Source organism: Schistocerca nitens, chromosome 8 (assembly GCF_023898315.1).
Source record: "Schistocerca nitens isolate TAMUIC-IGC-003100 chromosome 8, iqSchNite1.1, whole genome shotgun sequence".
Taxonomy (NCBI): Eukaryota; Metazoa; Arthropoda; class Insecta; order Orthoptera; family Acrididae; genus Schistocerca; species Schistocerca nitens.
Window position 1 is genome coordinate 266,568,765 of NC_064621.1, and position 20,227 is coordinate 266,588,991.

The following is a 20,227-nucleotide window of genomic DNA, read 5'->3' on the forward strand; positions in this document are numbered from 1 at the left end:
TTATTTCTTCTCCATGGATTTTAATACCTACTCCGAATTTTTCTTTTGTTTCCTTCACTGCTTGCTCAATATACAGATTGAATAACATCGGGGAGAGGCTACAACCCTGTCTCACTCCCTTCCCAACCACTGCTTCCCTTTCATGTTCCTCAACTCTTATAACTGCCATTTGGTTTCAATATAAATTGTAAATAGCCTTTCGCTCCCTATATTTTGCCCCCGCCACCTTCAGAATTTGAAAGAGAGTATTCCAGACAACGTTGTCAAAAGCTTTCTCTAAGTCTACAAATGCTAGAAACGTAGGTTTGCCTTTCCTTAATCTAGCTTCTAAGATAAGCCGTAGGGTCAGTATTGCCTCACGTGCTCCAATACTGTATTACCGTTTCAATATCCTCATATACTTTCTCTGTCTCTTTCTTTTCATCTTGCAACGTCGGAATCTACACCTGAAATATGGTTGTCGGTGTTAGTTTTCTGTCGATTCTGATAAGAACAATTCTATCACTGAACTGTTCACTGTAACACACTCTTTTCCCTACCTTCCCGGTCATAACGAATCGTACTCCAGTTACACTATTTTCTGCTGTTGTTGATTTTACCCTGTACTCATCTGACCAGAAATCCTTGTATTCTCTCCATTTCACTTCACTGGCTCCTACTATGTCTAAATTGAGCCTTTGCATTTACCTTTTCAGATTTTGTAACTTGCCTACCACGTTCAAGGATCTGAAATTCCACGTCCCGAATCGCAGAACGTTATGCTAACGTTGGTTGTTCAATCCTTACCTCATCGTCAACTCTACATCTACATCTACATCTACATCTACATTCATACTCCGCAAGCCACCCAACGGTGTGTGGCGGAGGGCACTTTACGTGCCACTGTCATTACCTCCCTTTCCTGTTCCAGTCGCGTATGGTTCGCGGGAAGAACGACTGTCTGAAAGCCTCCGTGCGCGCTCTAATCTCTCTAATTTTACATTGGCAGTTCCATCCGAGGGATCCGAATGGGGACTATTCCGGTCCTTTGCCAATGGAGAGATCATTATGACACTTTTTCAGGTACAGGCCGCATGTCCTGTGGATACACATTACTTATCTTTAACGCAGTGCTTTCTACTGCCTCTGCATCCTAATGCCGTTGATCATTGCTGATTCTTCCGCCCTTAGGAGCATTTTCCCACTCCTAGGACAAGAGAGTGCCCTGAACGTCTGTCGGCTACTCCGCCCTCTTGGACAAGGCCGTTGACAGAATGAGGGTGACTTCTTATGCCGGAAATCTGATTATTAATCAAAAATTAAGAGGTGTGGGTGTTCGAACCAGAGACCCAGGACGATTTTATTACTGATCAAAGACAGTATCCCTAGACGGCGGTCTGCAACCTAAATGCAGCTGAATCTGCTTAATGTATCGCTCTCTTCGTCTCACGATTTACCCGGCCCCCTCATACCCCAGCCCCCCCCCCCCCTCTCCCCCCGCCGCCTCAACTCTCTCACACACATTTCCCTTCTATACAAAATACTTGATCCGTTGATGTGTCATACCAACCGGTCCCTTTTGTTTAGTCAAGTTATGTCACAAGTTACTTGTCTCCCCAATTCTATACAGTACCTCTTCATTAGTTATGTGATCTACCTGCTTAAACGTCAGCATTCTTCTGTAGCACCACATTTCAAAAGCTTTTATTCTTTTCTTGTTGTCCATGTTTCCCTACTTTACATGAATTTTAGAACGTAATGCTTTCGCCTACAGCGCTTTATGTCCGAGCAGACTGGGTGCCGACTCAAATGCAACTGAGTGATTTATAATCAGCAGGAATGACATTTGTAAGGAGAAGACGTAAGATGATGGACAGGTACGAAATGAGGATATTAGGAAAGAAGCACGGAATCAGTATATGAAAACATATTAAATACTAGAATTAGATCGAATGCTTACAGATAATGGAAGATCCCAGACATGCCAAAGCAGTCATAGGTAACTTCCTGAAGAAAATACAATATCGAGGATGGCCAGGTACAGGCGGGAAATATCCGCGGTTCAATAAATTGCAGAAATGCGTAATCAATGAAAAAAGAAGAAAAGGAAGACGAATAAAACCTCAACTCTTAGGCTGTTACAAAATACTCAACTCCTGAGACCAGGACTGACATCCTAGATCGAATACCATTCAGAGTTCCGTAAATATTGTAATTTCTGTGCTATCAGACACCGAATTAACACTCACTGAATGAAGTGAAGCTCTGGACGGAAAATAACTCCAAAGATTTCACCAAACTGACGACTCACAGATGAAAAACGCGTTACCTTGCTCCCCATGTTCATTTATAAGATCGATTCCATTTATCACAATACTAATTACTGCACTGACTTGCAACCTGACCACCATTCGTGGGACGTGGACAAAATTTAACATTTATACATTTCATATTACACACTAATGACCCTTTTTAATTTGCGATCTGTTATTACAATACTCAAACCTAAACCCGGTATTATTAAGCTGTTTTATTTGCTTTGTTCTCCACACCTGGAGATGGGCTTAAACTAGCCAGAACAATGATTTCACACATTAACATCTGTATCTACATACATATACCAGAAGCCAACGTATGGTGTGTGGTGGTGGGTACGTTGTACCTCTACTATTCATTTCCAGTTCAGTTTCACTCGCAAACAGAGCGAAGAAAAATCTACCGTCTCTATGGCTCCGTAGAAGACCTGATATCTCTTATGTTATGTTCGTAGTTCTTACGCGAAATTTACATTGGCAGCTGGAGGATCGTTCAACAGTCAGCTTAAAATTCCTGTTCTGTAAATTTTCTCAGTAGCGTTCATCGATAAGAACACCATGTTGATCGAGACTACCCGTAACAAATCTAGCAGCCCACCTCTTTAATTACTTCAATTTCTTCCTTTAATCCGGTCTGGTAGGGATCCCAAACGTTCGAATAGTACTCAAGAATCGGTCGCACTTGTGTTCTATATGCGATGTCTCTACAGATGAATCACACTTTCCAAAACGCCTCCCAATGAATCGAATTCGATCATTCACCTTACGCACTAAAATGGAATCATGCACGTGCCATTTCATATCGCTTTGCAACGTTACGCTCTACACTGAAGAGCCAAAGAAACCTGCCTAATATCGTGTAGGGAACAGACACCATGAATCCTGCAGGTCTGCCCATAAATCCGTAAGAGTACAACGGGGTGGAGATCTCTTCTGAACAGCACGTTGCAAGGCATCCCAGATATACTCAATGACATTCATGTCTGGGGAGTTTGGTGGTCAGCGGAAATCTTTAAACTCAGAAGAGTGTTCCTGGAGCCACTCTGTAGCAATTCTGGACGTGTGGTGTGTCGCATTGTCTTGTTGTAAGTGCCGAGGTCCGTCGAAATCCACAATGGACGAATGGTTGCAGGTGATCGGACAGGATGCTTATGTACGGGTCACCTATCAGATTCGTATCTGTATATATCAGAAGTCTCATATGTCTCCAACTGCACACGCCCCACGCCATCTCAAAGCCCCTGATGACACGCAGGGTTCATGGATTCATGACGTATTATGACGTTCTTAGATAATACAAATCTCCTTCATCATAACCAACATGGATTCCGCAAACAGAGATCATGTGAAACTCAGCTCGCCCTATTTGCCCAAGAAATTCAAAGTGCCGTAGACACTGGCGAGCAGATTGATGCCGTATTCCTGGACTTCAGGAAGGCATTTGATACGGTTCCGCACTTACGTTTAGTGAAAAAAATACGAGCTTACGGAATATCGGACCAGGTTTGTGATTGGATTCAGGATTTCCTAGAAGAAAGAACACAACATGTCATTCTTAACGGTTCAAAATCTGCAGATGTAGAGGTAATTTCGGGAGTACCGCAAGGAAGCGTGATAGGACCTTTATTGTTTACAATATACATAAATGACTTAGTTGACAACATCGGTAGCTCCGTGAGGCTATTTGCAGATGACACGGTTGTCTACAAGAAAGTAGCAACATCAGAAGACTCGTACGTACTCCAGGAAGACCTGCAGAGGATTAATGAATGGTGCGACAGCTGGCAGCTTTCCCTAAACGTAGATAAATGTAATATAATGCGCATACATAGGGGCAGAAATCCATTCCAGTACGATTATGCCATAGGTGGTAAATCATTGGAAGCGGTAACGACCGTAAAATACTTAGGAGTTACTATCCGGAGCGATCTGAAGTGGAATGATCACATAAAAGAAATAGTGGGAAAAGCAGGCGCCAGGTTGAGATTCATAGGAAGAATTCTAAGAAAATATGACTCATCGACGAAAGAAGTAGCTTACAAAACGCTTGTTCGTCCGATTCTTGAGTATTGCTCATCAGTATGGGACCCTTACCAGGTTGGATTAATAGAAGAGATAGACATGATCCAGCGAAAAGCAGCGCGATTCGTCATGGGGACATTTAGTCAGCGCGAGAGCGTTACGGAGATGCTGAACAAGCTCCAGTGGCGGACACTTCAAGAAAGGCGTTACGCAATACGGAGAGGTTTATTATCGAAATTACGAGAGAGCACATTCCGGGAAGAGATGGGCAACATATTACTACCGCCCACATATATCTCGCGTAATGATCACAACGAAAAGATCCGAGAAAATAGAGCAAATACGGAGACTTACAAGCAGTCGTTCTTCCCACGCACAATTCGTGAATGGAACAGGGAAGGGGGGATCAGATAGTGGTACAATAAGTACCCTCCGCCACACACCGTAAGGTGGCTCGCGGAGTATAGATGTAGATGTAGATGTAGATGTCTTCATACCCGTACACGTCCATCCGCTCGATACAATTTGAAACGACACTCCTCCGACCAGGCAACAGGTTTCCAGTCATTGAGAGTCCAATGCCGGTGTTGACGGGCCCAGGCAGTCATCAAGGGTACACGGGTAGGCCTTCGTCTCCGAAAGCCGAAATCGATCATGTTTCGTTGAACGATCCGTACGCTGACTCTTGTTGACGGTCCAGCATTAAAATATGCAGCAATTTGTGAAAGTCTTGCACTTCTGTCATGTCGAACGAATCTCTTCAGTCGTCGTTGGTCCCGTTCTTGCAGGATCTTTTTCCGGCTGCAGTAATGTCGGAGATCTGATGTTTTACCGGATTCCTGATGTTCACGGTTCACTAGAGAAATGATCGTACAGGAAAATCCCCACTTCATCGCTATCTCGGAGATGCTGCATCCCATTGCTCGTGCGCCGACTATAAAACCACGTTGAAACTCACTTAAATCTTGATAACTTGACATTGTAGCAGCAGTAACCGATCTAGCAACTGCGCCAAACACTTGTTGTCTTAAATAGGCGTTGCCGAGCACAGCGCTATATTCTGCTTGTTTATACAATTCTGTATTTGGATACGGATGCCTCTACCAGTTTCCTTGGCGCTTCTGTGTACATTTAGTCCACTTGACTGTGTCAAGTCCGTGACTGTTGAGCACGTGATGCAACTGCACTGTTTCACCACTCAGGGCCACACCACACTTAGCTAACCCAGACACGCTTTAACAGCTTGCTGGTCACCAACCGTTCAACCAATTGCTCAGTGTGCATAAGCTCTCAACCGAAATTGTCAAGTTCAACGGAATGGCCATGAATAGTTCCGTAAGCTTTACGAAGATAGTTCTATCCAATGGAAACAATGAACAGCACAAGGACTGCGAGAAAGTTGTTAATTGTGTTATGTGAATAAACTGATAAATACAATTTCGTGAGTACTATAATGTTAGATAGGGTAAACGCAGTTGTGCTCCATTACTACCACTTTTGTTAATTTTCACCTACCGTCCATCTCGAGAGAAAGATTGGGTCTGACGTCACGTCGACACAGACGTCATCAGAGACGAAGCCCAAGCTCGGTTTGTGTCAAGGCTGGGGAAGGAAATCGCCCATGCCCTTTCAGAAAAACCAACCCGCCATTTTTATGGAGCGATTTAGAGAAATGACGGTAAATCTAAATCTGGATGCCTGGACAGTGTGCTAACCACTGTGGCACCTCACTCGGTGAGTACATCTCGGAAGCTGTAAAATTAAAGTTTAGACGATGAAACTAAGAGGACTAGAGCCATTAGAGGCCTGACACGACATAAAAATAAATAATAAAAGAAAGTAAATAATATGTTATGATAATTGTTAAAATGAAGTCGCCAAAGTATCTAAGTTCCCAGGCGACATAATCTTAAGAACATATGTTACAAATTTGGTCGACTAAATGTGTTATGGAAACTGGAACACAACCATGGCCTAAAATTCAGAAAATGCGAAGAATTTCTTGGCTAAGTGAGAGGAAAAAGACGGTCTTGTATGCAGAAGTGGTTTATTAATTGATATTCATTTATCAGTGAAATTTAGTGCATTTTAATGTTTTTCAATTCATAACTGACAAAATTCCAGTCACCTCCCACACCTTTACTAATTAATGGTTATTACGGAGACCTATATAATTTATCATCATGTCTTACAGGACTATGATTTATTGTATAAGTTCTGCTACCAAATAGTTTTCCTATAATTTAATTTTGATGAACGGTAACTTTGAGTGTGTGTGACCGCTAATTTCACCTGTAATACTTTCATATTGCATCAAAACACGATTTAAAAATCTCACTATTTGCAAAAAGGTTTTCTGTTCAGTTGTCAGTTGCCACTGCTAAGCTGCAGTCATTGAAATTAATCGACGTATTCGTCGAAAACTGTGCTGGTAAATAACACTTCTCACTGGGTCACATCTGGGATTCCGTTGTTCGCAAAGATGTGGGTTCAAGTATTTTGTATAGCCCTTGCTATAGCGATTGTTTGTATTCCTATTGGAAGAACGGGCCTACTGTAATTATAGTACAGCACATAATAGAAATTTAAACATTACGCATTTTCTCCAGTCCATCCATATCGAGGGTTGCTTCTTTTGTGTAGGGTGCGGTCTAAGGTGGACCTTACGCAGCATCTAAAACAACAATTTGTTCATGAGTGGTTCCTGACAAAACCTCGAGAAACCATGGTATTTGGTTATTAAAAGTACCAAATAACTTCTATTAGTGGCAATTCGTCGAGATATTTAGAAGACGTTCTAAAGATAATGTTCTGGTGGAACTTCGAAACTTTTTCGCCATCGTAATACATTAGCGAGATCCAGAGGTTTAAAGTCACCTCACTTATTTAAAAAAAAAAAAAAAAAAAAAAAAAACCACACCAATTTTTAGATGCCTTTGTACCATGGTCCGCAATTAACTAACTAACCAATGACATAAAGTGCTTAAAATTTCAACTGTAATCTAAATAACCAACGACATAAAGTGACTAAAATTTTTGCTGTACTTTACGGAAACACCAATTTTTCGTTTAAAAAAATCCTTACCCATTGTCAAGATACACCCGAAAAAAAGTGATTTTTAGGAACAAAAAGTACCAAATGAGGAGAAAACCATTTCTATATTTTCTGTTCATTGCAACTTTTCGAGACTTTTTCCCTTTTACTCTTTTTATTATTTCATCGGGAAATCTTGATATTTTTCGAAACCATTTTCCGTTACCGTATTCCATAGATTCGAAGTTACTGTACTTACGCACGTAAAATACGTAGGTTGTATACTGTCTGAGGCGCAGCTGTAGTTTTAACCGACGTTGTGCAAACACGGCAAGGATTCTCCTGTCATTGCAAGGGCTTTGAGGTCATGTTTCACCAGCAATACTTTACAATGCGCTGTCTTTGTATAAATGGTTTATCACGCCTGTACATTCGGGAAATTAATGGAAGGTGCTATCTGGTGGGCGTAATCACCTTAGAAAGAATTATTCCATCGTTCGTAATTGTATGCACTTACAAATGAAATAACTAATTTTTTTGGTACACTGTAGGTGAGTGGGAAAAGATTTTGTTTTAACGTTATTTTATGTGTAGTTATTTGTTGGTTATAAGTTTACGTAAATGTGTCGAAGTATATAAATAAACTGTCTTTTAATTTCATTTAACTGGTCTTCAAATGTTTCGTTTTCGTTAGATTCAGAACGTCAAGGCTGAAGAAAACCCTTTTCTTTCATCTTCGCTTGTGACAGCCGCCTAACTTGCTTGCCACGTATTTGAAAGTGTCACCATCTTCTGACAGGGCTTTCACAATTGTTTGTTTTTCGACCAGCGCGTGCCTTTTTCGCTGTTGTCCGATTTGCATGGGAAACAGGAGCCCTTCCTCACAGCTTCAAAACGGTGGACGTGGGGCACATTGTTTGACCTAGAGCCAAAATACGTCAAAGTACACAAGACAGACATCGTTGACCACGTTTGAGATCGTCCGCTGCAACTATTGAAGTACAAGTTTTGTACAGGTGTGTCATAAGTGGTCAAGGTAATGAATATAACATCTTGAAGCTACGAAATTCGCTAAAACAGGCACCAGTCAATATATCACCCGTTTCTTTAAATTTGCGTGAGAAATGGTAAGGAAAACTAACATAAAGGTCTCACCATTACAATACAAACGATGAAGTGGTAGCTTTTCTATAGATCGTAACATTAAACATCTTTTGTAGCAGGTTACACTGCTATGTTTCACGCAACCATTCTGGTGTTATTGTAAGGATCTTGCAGATTTCATCAGGAATTCCCAGTTTTTGTCAAAGCTGCATGCGGTTGAATATTCCAAGTACTTTACCTGAAATCAGCATCCAAAAATACAGCGGAAATGTTCTTTCCCTGCAAGAAACAAATTTCAGTATATACACTGGTCGAAATTTATTATATATATATATATATATATATATATATATATATATATATATATATATATATATATATATATATATATATATATATATATAACACAATATTATCTCACGATGAACAAATCTATAATACGGCAGTTCAGGATACTTGACTGCCTATAGAGCTACCACAGTAATGGTGACTGGTCGATAATTCCATGATTTACGGATGACAAAAGGAGACACTTTTGACACTAGAGTTCCCGGTCAGTTGTCAAAGTTTATCACCGTTATGTGCCACCCACTATGAAAACCCATTCAATCACTGACGTGGTTAGGAATCTATAGAACTTTGTAAATATAAAACAGATATAGGGCGCCAAATTTCATGTTTCTGTAGTACAAAAATATTACCCATTTTTCAGTGGGTGGAAATTCGTAATCTGAGTAATCACTTACGTAGTGTAAGTGAAAAAAGTGCTGATTCCGACCCAAATGAGGATACAATGAGAAAATGTGTTAGCAATGAAACTTAAGTCTGACAATAAATTAAATATAAAAAGAAGTTGGAATTCTGTTTCTTCAACATAATAAAGTCAGAATTAAGTCGAAGCTGTCACTAATGAAGAAGATCTGTGTGCCTTATTCCCATTTTTACGTACATTAATTGTTGAATTTATTCTCTAAAATCAGCAGTTAAATTCAATATAAAAGTATTCAGACGTCCTCTGTCTCACATGTAAAAGAATGCAACAGAAACTTCTTCGTACAGCGAAGGAAGCAGAACCATTATGCCCTGTTCTCGATTTATGCACTTGTAATATCGTTGGTGAAACTCTTATAATATGACGAAACGCTTCAGTTACTTGATTAACTTCGTTTCAGGATGCATCGTACTTGGAGAGGAGATATGATATCCCAAACTTGAAGATGGGGGAAGTTAGTTGGGAAAAGTTCGTTGTACTCTCGTGGTTTTCAATTTTTTTCTAGCGTACTGGCTTTCTTACAGAATGCAACGGCTTCCTTCGTACCACTCTTAACAACACTTAGTGCAGGATTTATCGATGCATCCCCACTAATTTGTTTCGCTGATCTTTTTAATGGGAAGAACATACATCTTTTTGAAACTCTTAATCCATGTCTTAAATTATTGATGACTGCAGACTTAGGTTGTCTAATGGCAATAATGGAACAAAACTGGTCAGCATTTACTGTCGTCTGTGATCTGTAAGCGCTGTGATGAACTTTTTCCACCATCCATGCCACCATATACTAAATCACAATTCGTCCTAGTGAATTCTCTAATATTTTCTTTCCGATTTCTCGATAGGTATTTATTGTATCAAGATTACCCATTTCAGGCACGATCGTTCATCATCAGATCATATCCATAGTTACGCAGCTATCCGTCTTGCAGAAACGCTATCATTTTCACAGCTTCAATATATATGAGTGCAAAACTGATAACGGTTCTGTATAATAGGTTACTGTGCAACTACGAATATCATCTGAAGACGTGCTTTAATGCTACAGACGCTTAATCTCGAAACAATAAAAATCTGTTTTTTCGTAACTGTATATCACTTCTTACTGACAGGTATGTCCAGATTTGAAGATAAAGGGAACCAAGCTTTTCTACTTGCTAGAAAATCATGTTGCTCCTCTTACTTTTATAGTAACTTTTTCGTGTCATTGGACCAACATTAGTGTCCAGACACCAGTGAATGACACGGGAACTGAAACTAAGAGTTGCCACCCAAAAACAGAAATGATGGACGTTGTTTGTGAACGATACTTTTCTACGGTAGAAACAGTAAACTTGCCCACTTTTCATTTCTAAACACTGCAGATATTAGTGATATCAATATTAGTAGATAAGTGACGTTGAGAAACAGCTAAAATTTCTAAAACTAAACAAAGCTCTAGGACTCAATGGAAACTCTATGAGATTCTGAACAGATTTCGCAGGTGAGGTAGCACTCATTTTAACGACAATATGACGTATATCCCTTGTGCCCAGTAATTGGTAAAAAGCGCAGCCAGTATCTGTCTACTGAAGAATAAGAGAAGAAATTTACAAAAGCAGATAGAATCTCATTGTCGTCCATCTGATGTGCAATCCTAACACATATTCTGAGCTCTAATATAACGAGGTATATCGAACAGAATTACCTCCTCCATGCCAACCAGCAAGTTCAACATGCAACACAAAGTACTGCAGGAGACCTGGAGACGTTATATCGATATTCAGATCATCCGCATCACCGCTTTTTATTCACTAATAGGAAAAGCCCATTTTATTTAATTTATTTTTGCGTTTCAGGAGTGGCCCACCATCAAAATATTTGTTAAAAGGTCCAAATTTTAAAGAAAGTCAAACCTATAGATTACGTATTAAGTATTTAACTTCATTGACAGATAGTTAAAATACAAATGGAGAGAAATGTTGAGAACTTATCAAATTCTGCATGAAGAGAGGCCTCATTATTAAATCCAATGTGTTTGTGTGAGGCTGTGTGTGTGTTCCACAGTTGCTTCTAAACCACTTGATCGATTGTAATAAAAATGTGGTACACATATCTCTTACTGTCAGGCATCAATCGATGTGGGAGAAGAACAACCTACCCATGATAGTTCACGAGATGTGACATCATATACAATGAGATGAGTGAACAATTGTCGCATCATGCGTGGAGTTTTAATACATTTACTCTTCATTACTAAGACACCAGACAGCGTTCTTGACAGCATTCAGCAGCAAAGCGCAGACAGTTGTAGGCGAAAACAATAGTCGTCACTAGGGCTATGAAGGGGCGTTGCCATGAGACGCTTACAGAACCGTGTTCAAGATAACGTGAAGCAACTGCGCCGAGGAAATAGAAAAATGGCAAAATCGGCAATATCAGGTTTGTCAACTAAGGAACAAAATAAATAATGGTACATAAACAATAAGTATACCTCCAGTTGTAGAATACTATCTCGATGAAATATATCTCTTGACAAAAATGCACGTCACAACGGCAGTGTAATATTAAACAAATAAGCACATTACTAGGAAAAACATCTGGTCTTAAACATGAACTAATTTGGAGACTCAATACTGAGAGTGGAAGCCGACGTCCAAATTGGAGAATCTGTTTCTTCGTGTGATATAACGAAGTCGTAAGAGTATAGGATTAATACGTAATTTTCTCTAGAGTCTGAGTGTCAATCTCTATCGATCGTTTTTCAATTGACCATACAAAAATTATTTCAACTTATTGACATTTCCCGGTAAGTTAAAAAAATGGCTCTGAGCACTATGGGACTCAACTGCTGAGGTCATTAGTCCCCTAGAACTTAGAACTAGTTAAACCTAACTAACCTAAGGACATCACAAACATCCATGCCCGAGGCAGGATTCGAACCTGCGACCGTAGCGGTCTTGCGGTTCCAGACTGCAGCGCCTTTAACCGCACGGCCACTTCGGCCGGCCCCCGGTAAGTTATGAAAAGGTTACGAACTGTGTTGTGGGCCTGACAGCACAGTGTGTTTAGGCTTTGAGACAATCCTTGACTACGACCTCGTTAAAACAACAGACTTGGAGGTAGGTTACTCCCTGTACCAGCACATTTACGAAAGGAACTGAAATCGACAAGCGTAAGCGATGAAAGCCCGTCCATGTCTCACGCGCTGTTTCACGCATCTAATTTCATTCTTTTTTGATCCTTTGAGGAACAGCGTGATTTCCATTTACAAGAGAAAGGGACAAAAAAACAATATTGCACCAGATATCCGACTCGGACCATGGACCTGAAAGGCAGTTATTGTTTCATACGGAATTATCTCCTCCAGGAAGGTGCTCCTGCTGACTAGGCACAAAAAAATTAAAAGGCTGAAGGGAGAGGTAACACCAGGAAAAACGCTTTACACTCGTTCGTTTTCGCTCCGGGCTGCATCTCTTTGTCAGTCGTTCTTTCACTCTGCCAGATCGCCGCTTTCCCCTCCCCAACCCTCCTGCCCCCCCTTTCCTCACCGAACTCTAACGTTTACCCGACAAGCTCGGCAGACGACGGAGGAGGCTGCATTTTCGCGAACAATGCAGTAAAAGGAGACCCCCGCGCAATCCAATCAAATGCAGCGGCGTGAACGGGAATTTCCATTCGGTCAACAAACCCGGTACGCGGTATTTTTATTCCGTTGCGTTTCATTCTTTCGCTTTTTTTGTGCAAGCGCGAACGTTTGCACGATGTCTGCAATTAATTAATTTATAATGGCTGGCGCGTTCTGCGCGGCAGCCCAACAGCAGATTATGTGACCGCGCTGTAATGCGGGAGTTTAATGTTTCTTCCGGTATGCTGGCTCACGTATATTGTATCCAGTATTAACGCTATCAGTTTCCGTAATCGAAGGCTTCTGCGTAATGCTACAGCGGCACGTTCCACTCGTCCGAGTAAATGTAGGCAGTACGTAAAAGGTACTGTCATAAAAAAGCTAAGTATATTTCTTGCAACTCGGCGTATATTTGCAGTCAAACGTCCCCTTAGAAAAATTATTGAATTACTGTGCTGATAGTGACACACAATATTTTTTAGCGCAACGCAATCTGACTTTCAAAAATCCCTACAAAAGAATGGCCCTGACTAACATTAACCTATACGTTTCACAAATCACTTACCTCACAAAAATCTTCCTTACTCGAACTACTGCAATACAGCGAGCGCCACTACTGCCAGCTAAATAAAAGATTCTAACTACTGAAGGCACTAACTACTGATAGGCATAGTTAGCAAATGAAAGATTTTGATGAAGAACAAACAATGTATTTACCTTAATAGTGTTCAAAAGTCATAATATATATAGCAGTTCATGACATCCAGTCTTACAAATGTATTGTCTCTGATGGACACACGTTCAGATCATCGGCTCTCAAATTTCCGCCATCTCTCTCCCCACATCCACCACTGCTGGCGGCTCACCACCAACTGCGCAACGCTACGCGCTGTTAACAGCCAACCGCTTAACAATACAATAGCAAATTCCAAGAATGCCACCCAGCCACAGACTGCACACAGCACAGCCAGTGATTTTCATATAGAGCGCTACGTGGCGATACCAGAAAAAAACCTATACAGCCTACTTACAGCAGGAAACTAGGTGCATGTAATACTTATTTACTTCCGAAAGCTATTTCACTCGCTACCACACCAGTGTTTGTTACCAAAAGTGCGATGAGATGGAGTACCACACGTAATTTGTAATTGGGTTTAGGATTTCTTAGTAGGAAGGAGGCATCCTATTGTCTCGAATGACTATCGTCACGAAAGTGGAAGTCATCCTGACATGACCATCAGGACATTGGGTTTAAACACTTGTTGCTCACTGTGCACGCTAATGATGGCGCAGCAACATAAGTAGTAACGTCACATGTTTTGCACATGGCTGAATCTGACCTATAAATAATGAATTTTTTGTGGCCTTCAGTCTGAAGACTGGGTTGACGCAACTCTGAATGGTGCTCTATCCTGTGCGGGCCTCTTCATTTCCGAACAACTACTGCAATCCACGTTCATTTAAGCCCGCTTACTGTACCCAACTGTTTGTCTCCTACGGCAGTCCTCTCCGAAGTCCCAATTCGCTCCTCTACTAAATTAACGTTTCGTGTATGTCTGACGAATTACCCTACCACCGACCCCTTCCTACAACGAAGTAAAATCTGGGGAAAGGTGCAGAAATATCTAATCACATCTAGATAAGATGTGTATGTGGTGCAATTATTAGCAACTTTCTTCAGATTTATGGGAAGGCAGAATGAAAAAAAAAAAAAAAAAAACAACAACAAACATCCAGAAAATTTGTTTCCTTTTACTGTGCCATAGTTGGAATCAGTGAACTCATTCAAATACTTCGGTGTTACAATTTGTATGGTTATGAAAAAGAATAAATGCATATTCTCAGTTGTAAGGGAAGCAGCTAATAGACTTCAGTTCATTGCCTAGGTACCGGAAAAATGCAGTCAATATACAGAAGTGACTTTACAGTTCACTTGTGAATTGCATCTTAGAAGGCAGCTCAACTATATATGACTATCAGATGCTGATATGCGTCACAGGAAAGCGTCATGGAAACACTGACAAATCTGAATTGGTAGATGCTAGAATATAGATGCCGACTAAACCGCAAATGGTCTAATACGAAATATCAGGACAATATTGAGGACTATAGAGGTATACTTGGGGTTGGGGTTGTTTGGGGAAGGAGACCAGACAGCGAGGTCATCGGTCTCATCGGATTAGGGAAGGATGGGGAAGGAAGTTGGCCGTGCCCTTTCAAAGGAACCATCCCGGCAATTGCCTGGAGCGATTTAGGGAAATCACGGGAAACCTAAATCAGGATGGCCAGACGCGGGATTGAACCGTCGTCCTCCCGAATACGAGTCCAGTGTCTAACCACTGCGCCACCTCGCTCGGTATAGAGATATACTGCAACCCCTTAAGAATAATCCCCATAGGGAATTAATTACATTGTGCATCGATGGTTTTAAGTGGAAATTCTTCCCGTCATCCATACGCAAGTGGAAGGAAAAAATTCTTTTATGTACCACATTGCTAAGTACACTATGCCATGTACATCACAGTGGATTACAGATATATGTATATGGTATTTCTCATGCTTTCCAGTTAAGTAGGTCTTTTATATCGTTTTGTATTTAGTTGGAAAGCCCATTCAATTTACCTGGCTATTGATCTAGTAGTAAATATCTTACAAAATCAAGATTTCAAAAGGAGCGCTTTAGGGTCGTTCATTAAGTAATGCCACACATTTTTTTTTTTTAGAAAAGCCATTGATATACATAGACAAACGTCCTTATGGCTGCTTCACATTTTATTTTTCTTCCGTGTTCCGGTGAAGTTTCGGACCTTTCTAGCAGATGGCAGAGCCGTAGTACAAGGTCAAAATGTCGTCTACATACGCCTCTCATTACAGCGTCCTGTTATTAAATTGTTGTGTGCAGAAAAAGATACCGTGGTTATCATCCATCAGCGTTTGTGTTCAGTATATGGCGATGCTGTAGTTGACAGGAGTACTTTGGGTGACCGGTATGGAAAGTTACAGTCTCAGGATATGCAGAAACTAAGCTCCATGATCAGCCACGCTCGGGACGTCCTATCACCGCCACTGCTCCACACATGCTGAATCGTGCGGATGCTGTTACTCATGCCAACCGGTGCATCACTACTCGACAATTGGGTCTATAGTTGTCGGTGAGCGTTGGCAGTGCGTATACAATAATCGAGACCCTTGCATATTTAAAAAGGTCCTCACGATAGGTTCCACGAATCTCACAGCGGACCAAAAGATTCAAATAAAGACCATTTCATCCTAATTGTTGGAGCCTTTTGAGACCGACGGAGAGGCCTTTACGTCACGGGTCATTACGGGGGACGAAAGCTGGGTGCATAACTTCGCGCCGGAAACAGAAACGCAGTCCATGGAGTGACACCATCACGTTCACCCCAAAAGAAGAAATCTAAGACAACACCCTCTGCCGGAAATGTCATGGTGACATTCTTCTGGGATTGTGATGGCGTCATTTTCGTGGATGTGATGCCAAGGGGGTGAACCATCAATTCAGAGGCACTTGGGAAGACTCTGAATAAACTCAAGAACTGTTTCCGACGTGTTCGATTTGACAAGAATCCATCAGAAATCTTGCTCCAACACGATACTGCATGTCCACATATGTCTGAGAACACGGGAACACATTGCTATGCTAAAGTGGTTTGGACATCATTGCCTCATCCATCCTACAGTCCAGACCTGGCACCCTCTGTCTACATCTCTTTGGGCAGCTTAAAGATTCTCTACGAGAAAAACACTTTGAAGATGACGAGAATGTCAGTCATGCAGTGAAAACATAGCTACGCCTACAGGACAAGAGGTTTTACCAGCAGGGAATACGTATTATTCCACACCGTTAGCGTAATGCCATGGAACATGATGGAGACTACGAAGAAAAATAGGTCGTCACCAAATTCTGACTCTTAGCAATAAATACGTTCTGAGAAAAAAAAATGTGGAGCACAGGGAAAAATTGAAAAGCAAGCCTCCAAGGTCATGGAACGAGTCAAGACATAAAATTATAATAGATGATGACTAATAGATAAAATAGAACGTATATGAATCTTATGAAGACGACAAACCATCTAACACAGGAATTAGCTTAATGTTTTAATTTTTCCTAGAGTTCTTCGACAGAATAGAAGGAGTGAGCCATGAAACTTCTCCATTTTAGACTAGAAAGTGAGTGGATTACTGCTAAAATTTTTTTAATTCTTGTGGCAGATTATTAAAAATTGATGCTGCAGTATACTGCACGTCTTTCTGCACGCGCGTCAACGAGGTGCGTTTCAAGAGCAAATAGAATTTTGGCCTAGTATTACTTGACTGAACGCCGCTAAGTGTTGGGAACAAGCTGATATTGTTAACAACAAACTACATTAAAGAAAGTATGTATTGAGAGAACACCATCAGAATTCTCAGACTACTGAACAGGTTTCTACAATAGGTTCGTTCCCCTACACCACATATTGCTCTAACCACCCATTTCTGAGCAAAAACCACACTTTCCGAATCAGAAGATTTACCTCAAAAAGTAATATCATACGTCATAAGCGGATGAAAAAAACCAATGTAGACTAGTTTTCCTGTTGAACTGTTACTTATTTCAGATACACAAGGCAGCAATTAGCTTCTGAACAAGAAACTGAACATGAGCTTTCCAGGACAGCTTACAATCTATCTAAACAGCTAGGTGCTAGCACTGTTGTGTCTCACAAATCATATGTCCGTTCTGTGTAATCAAAATGTCAGTCTTAGTTCATGTGTGTTATAGAAACTGTAAAAATTAAGTCTTACTGCGAATTAGCTTCTATTTATGTTCTACAAAAAAATGGCTCTGAGCACTATGTGTCTTAACTACTTAGGTCATCAGTCCCCTAGATCTTAGAGCTACTTACGCCTAACTAACCTAAGGACATCACACACATCCATGCCCGAGGCAGGATTCGAACATGCGACCGTAGCGGTCACGCGGTTCCACACTGTAGCGCCTAGAACCGCACTGCCACTCTGGCCGGCCTATATTCTACAAACCATGAAATTACGTCTACAACTGCTCTAAATCATACCATGTCAGTATTGCACGCAACATCCTTCACTGCCTAGCTGGTGTCATTAGCAAACAGAAATATTTTAGAATCACCTCTAATGCTAGATAGTATATGGAAGCAATGAGCACTTGTTATGTCGCTAGAGGGAGTTGGCACCACATCTGCACACACAAGTCACATAATTCCCATAAATTCCTGGGATGGGGCCAATGAGCTCTGAGGCCACATTCAATCACATCCCAGATGCGTTCGATCGGTTTGAGATCTGGCGAGTTGGGAGGCCAGCACATCAGTTGAAACACGACACTGCGTTTCACAAACCACTCCATCCTACTCCTGGCCTTGTGGCATGGAGCATTATCTTGTTGAAAAGTGCCAGTGCCGTCGGGAAAAATTATCGTCATGAAGGGCTGTACGTGGTCTGCAGCCACTGTGCGATACTCCTTGGCCGTCATGGTGCCTTTCACGAGCTCCACCTGACCCATGCGGGCTCACGTGAATGATCCCCAGAGCATTATGGAGTGCCCACCAGCTTGTCTCCATCTTGCAGTACAGGTGTCAAAGAGCTGTCCTCTGGAAGACGGCCGGCCGCTGTAGCCGAGCGGTTCTAGGCGCTCAGTCCGGAACCGCGCTGCTTCTACGGTCGCAGGTTCGAATCCTGCCTCGGGCATGGATGTGTGTGATGTCCTTAGGTTAGTCAGGTTAAGTAGTTCTAAGTTCTAGGGGACTGATGACCTCAGCAGTTAAGTCCCATAGTGCTCAGAGCCATTTGAACCATCTGGAAGACGAGGAATTCGCGTCCTACGTCGTTATAATGAAGAACGTATCGGGATTCATCAGGCCATGCAAGGCTGGGCCAATGTCCAGTACCAATAATCCGTGCCCATTTCAGTCTTACTTTGCAATGTCGTGGTGATATCATTGGCACATACATGGACTGTGGAGGCACATCATTAGGCATATTCGGTGGTCTGTGTGATCAGACAGACTTGTACTCGATCCTTCTTTAGTCTGATGTTAGCTCCGCCACAGTTCCCCGCCTACCATGTTTTACGAGACTGCCCTTCCTACGTTGTCTGTCCTCTGTAATGACGGGTGGCCTCCCAACCCCACGACGTCTTGACGTGGATTCATCTTGGTTTCTACACGTGTTGAAGACACTCATCACAGAACTCCACGAACACCCGACAAGTCGTGTAGTTTCCGAAATTCTCGTACCGAGACTCCGGGGCATCACAATCTGCCCTCGGTCGAAGTCTGATAGATCGTGCATCTTCCCTATTCTTCACACGGACAACACGCCCACTGATACTACATGCACCGTGCGCGTGTCTGACTAGCAGTCATTTATATCCAGGTGACGCTGCTATTGCCTGGATGGGTTTGTCTCGATATTAGGTCGATGGTCATAATGTTCTGGCTGATCAGCGTATATAAATAAGAAACAGTAGCGTCTCCAGCACCGACCCCTGGGGCACTCCCTGCCCCCCCCCCTCCCAATGTGCCCCACTGGGACTGCACGAAGTAGCCACTCTCAGTACTGTGAAGAATGATGTTCTGCTGTCTGTTCTCAAAGTGAGGGGTAAATCAATTGTGAGCTACTTCCTTTATTCCATAATGGTCCAACTTCTGCAGGAATATTTTGTGATCAATACCGTTAACCACCTTAGTTAAATCCAAGAAGACGCCCAGCGCTCACCACAGTTTATTGAATCCGTTCAGAGCTTTACAAAGAAAAGAGAATATAGCATTTTCGGTTGTTAAACCGCTTCTAAAATCAAACTGTACATTTGACAGCAAATTAAGTTAATTATGACTTACACTTGTATATGCAACCTCATCAATAACTGGAGCAAACACCGATGGCATAACAATATCTCTAAAATTGTCTACATTATCCCATTCTCTTTTTGTAAAGTAGCTTCACTACTGAATGTTTTCACTGGTCAGAAAACTGACCATTTCGAAACGATAAGTACTGCGTTAACATATGCATTACAGTACTTTAGTATTCTGCTAGACACCCATAGTGTCCATGAGAGCCCTTGGTCTCCAGTGGCTTAATTATTGATTCAACCTCCCTATTGTCAGTATAATGGAGTAGTATTCCAGAAAACAGTCTGGGGAAGTTATTTTCTAACAGAGTTATATGATTCCCTGTAGGGGATATGATTCTATTTACTTCACCTCTTGTATTCAGAAAGATTATTAAATACTCTATGTATATCAGACTGAAGAGTAATTCAAACATTTCTGCTACACACTGACTTTATATCCTCAATCTGGTTCTGCTAACCATACCATTTCTTCGCGACTGACCATAAGTTTTTAATT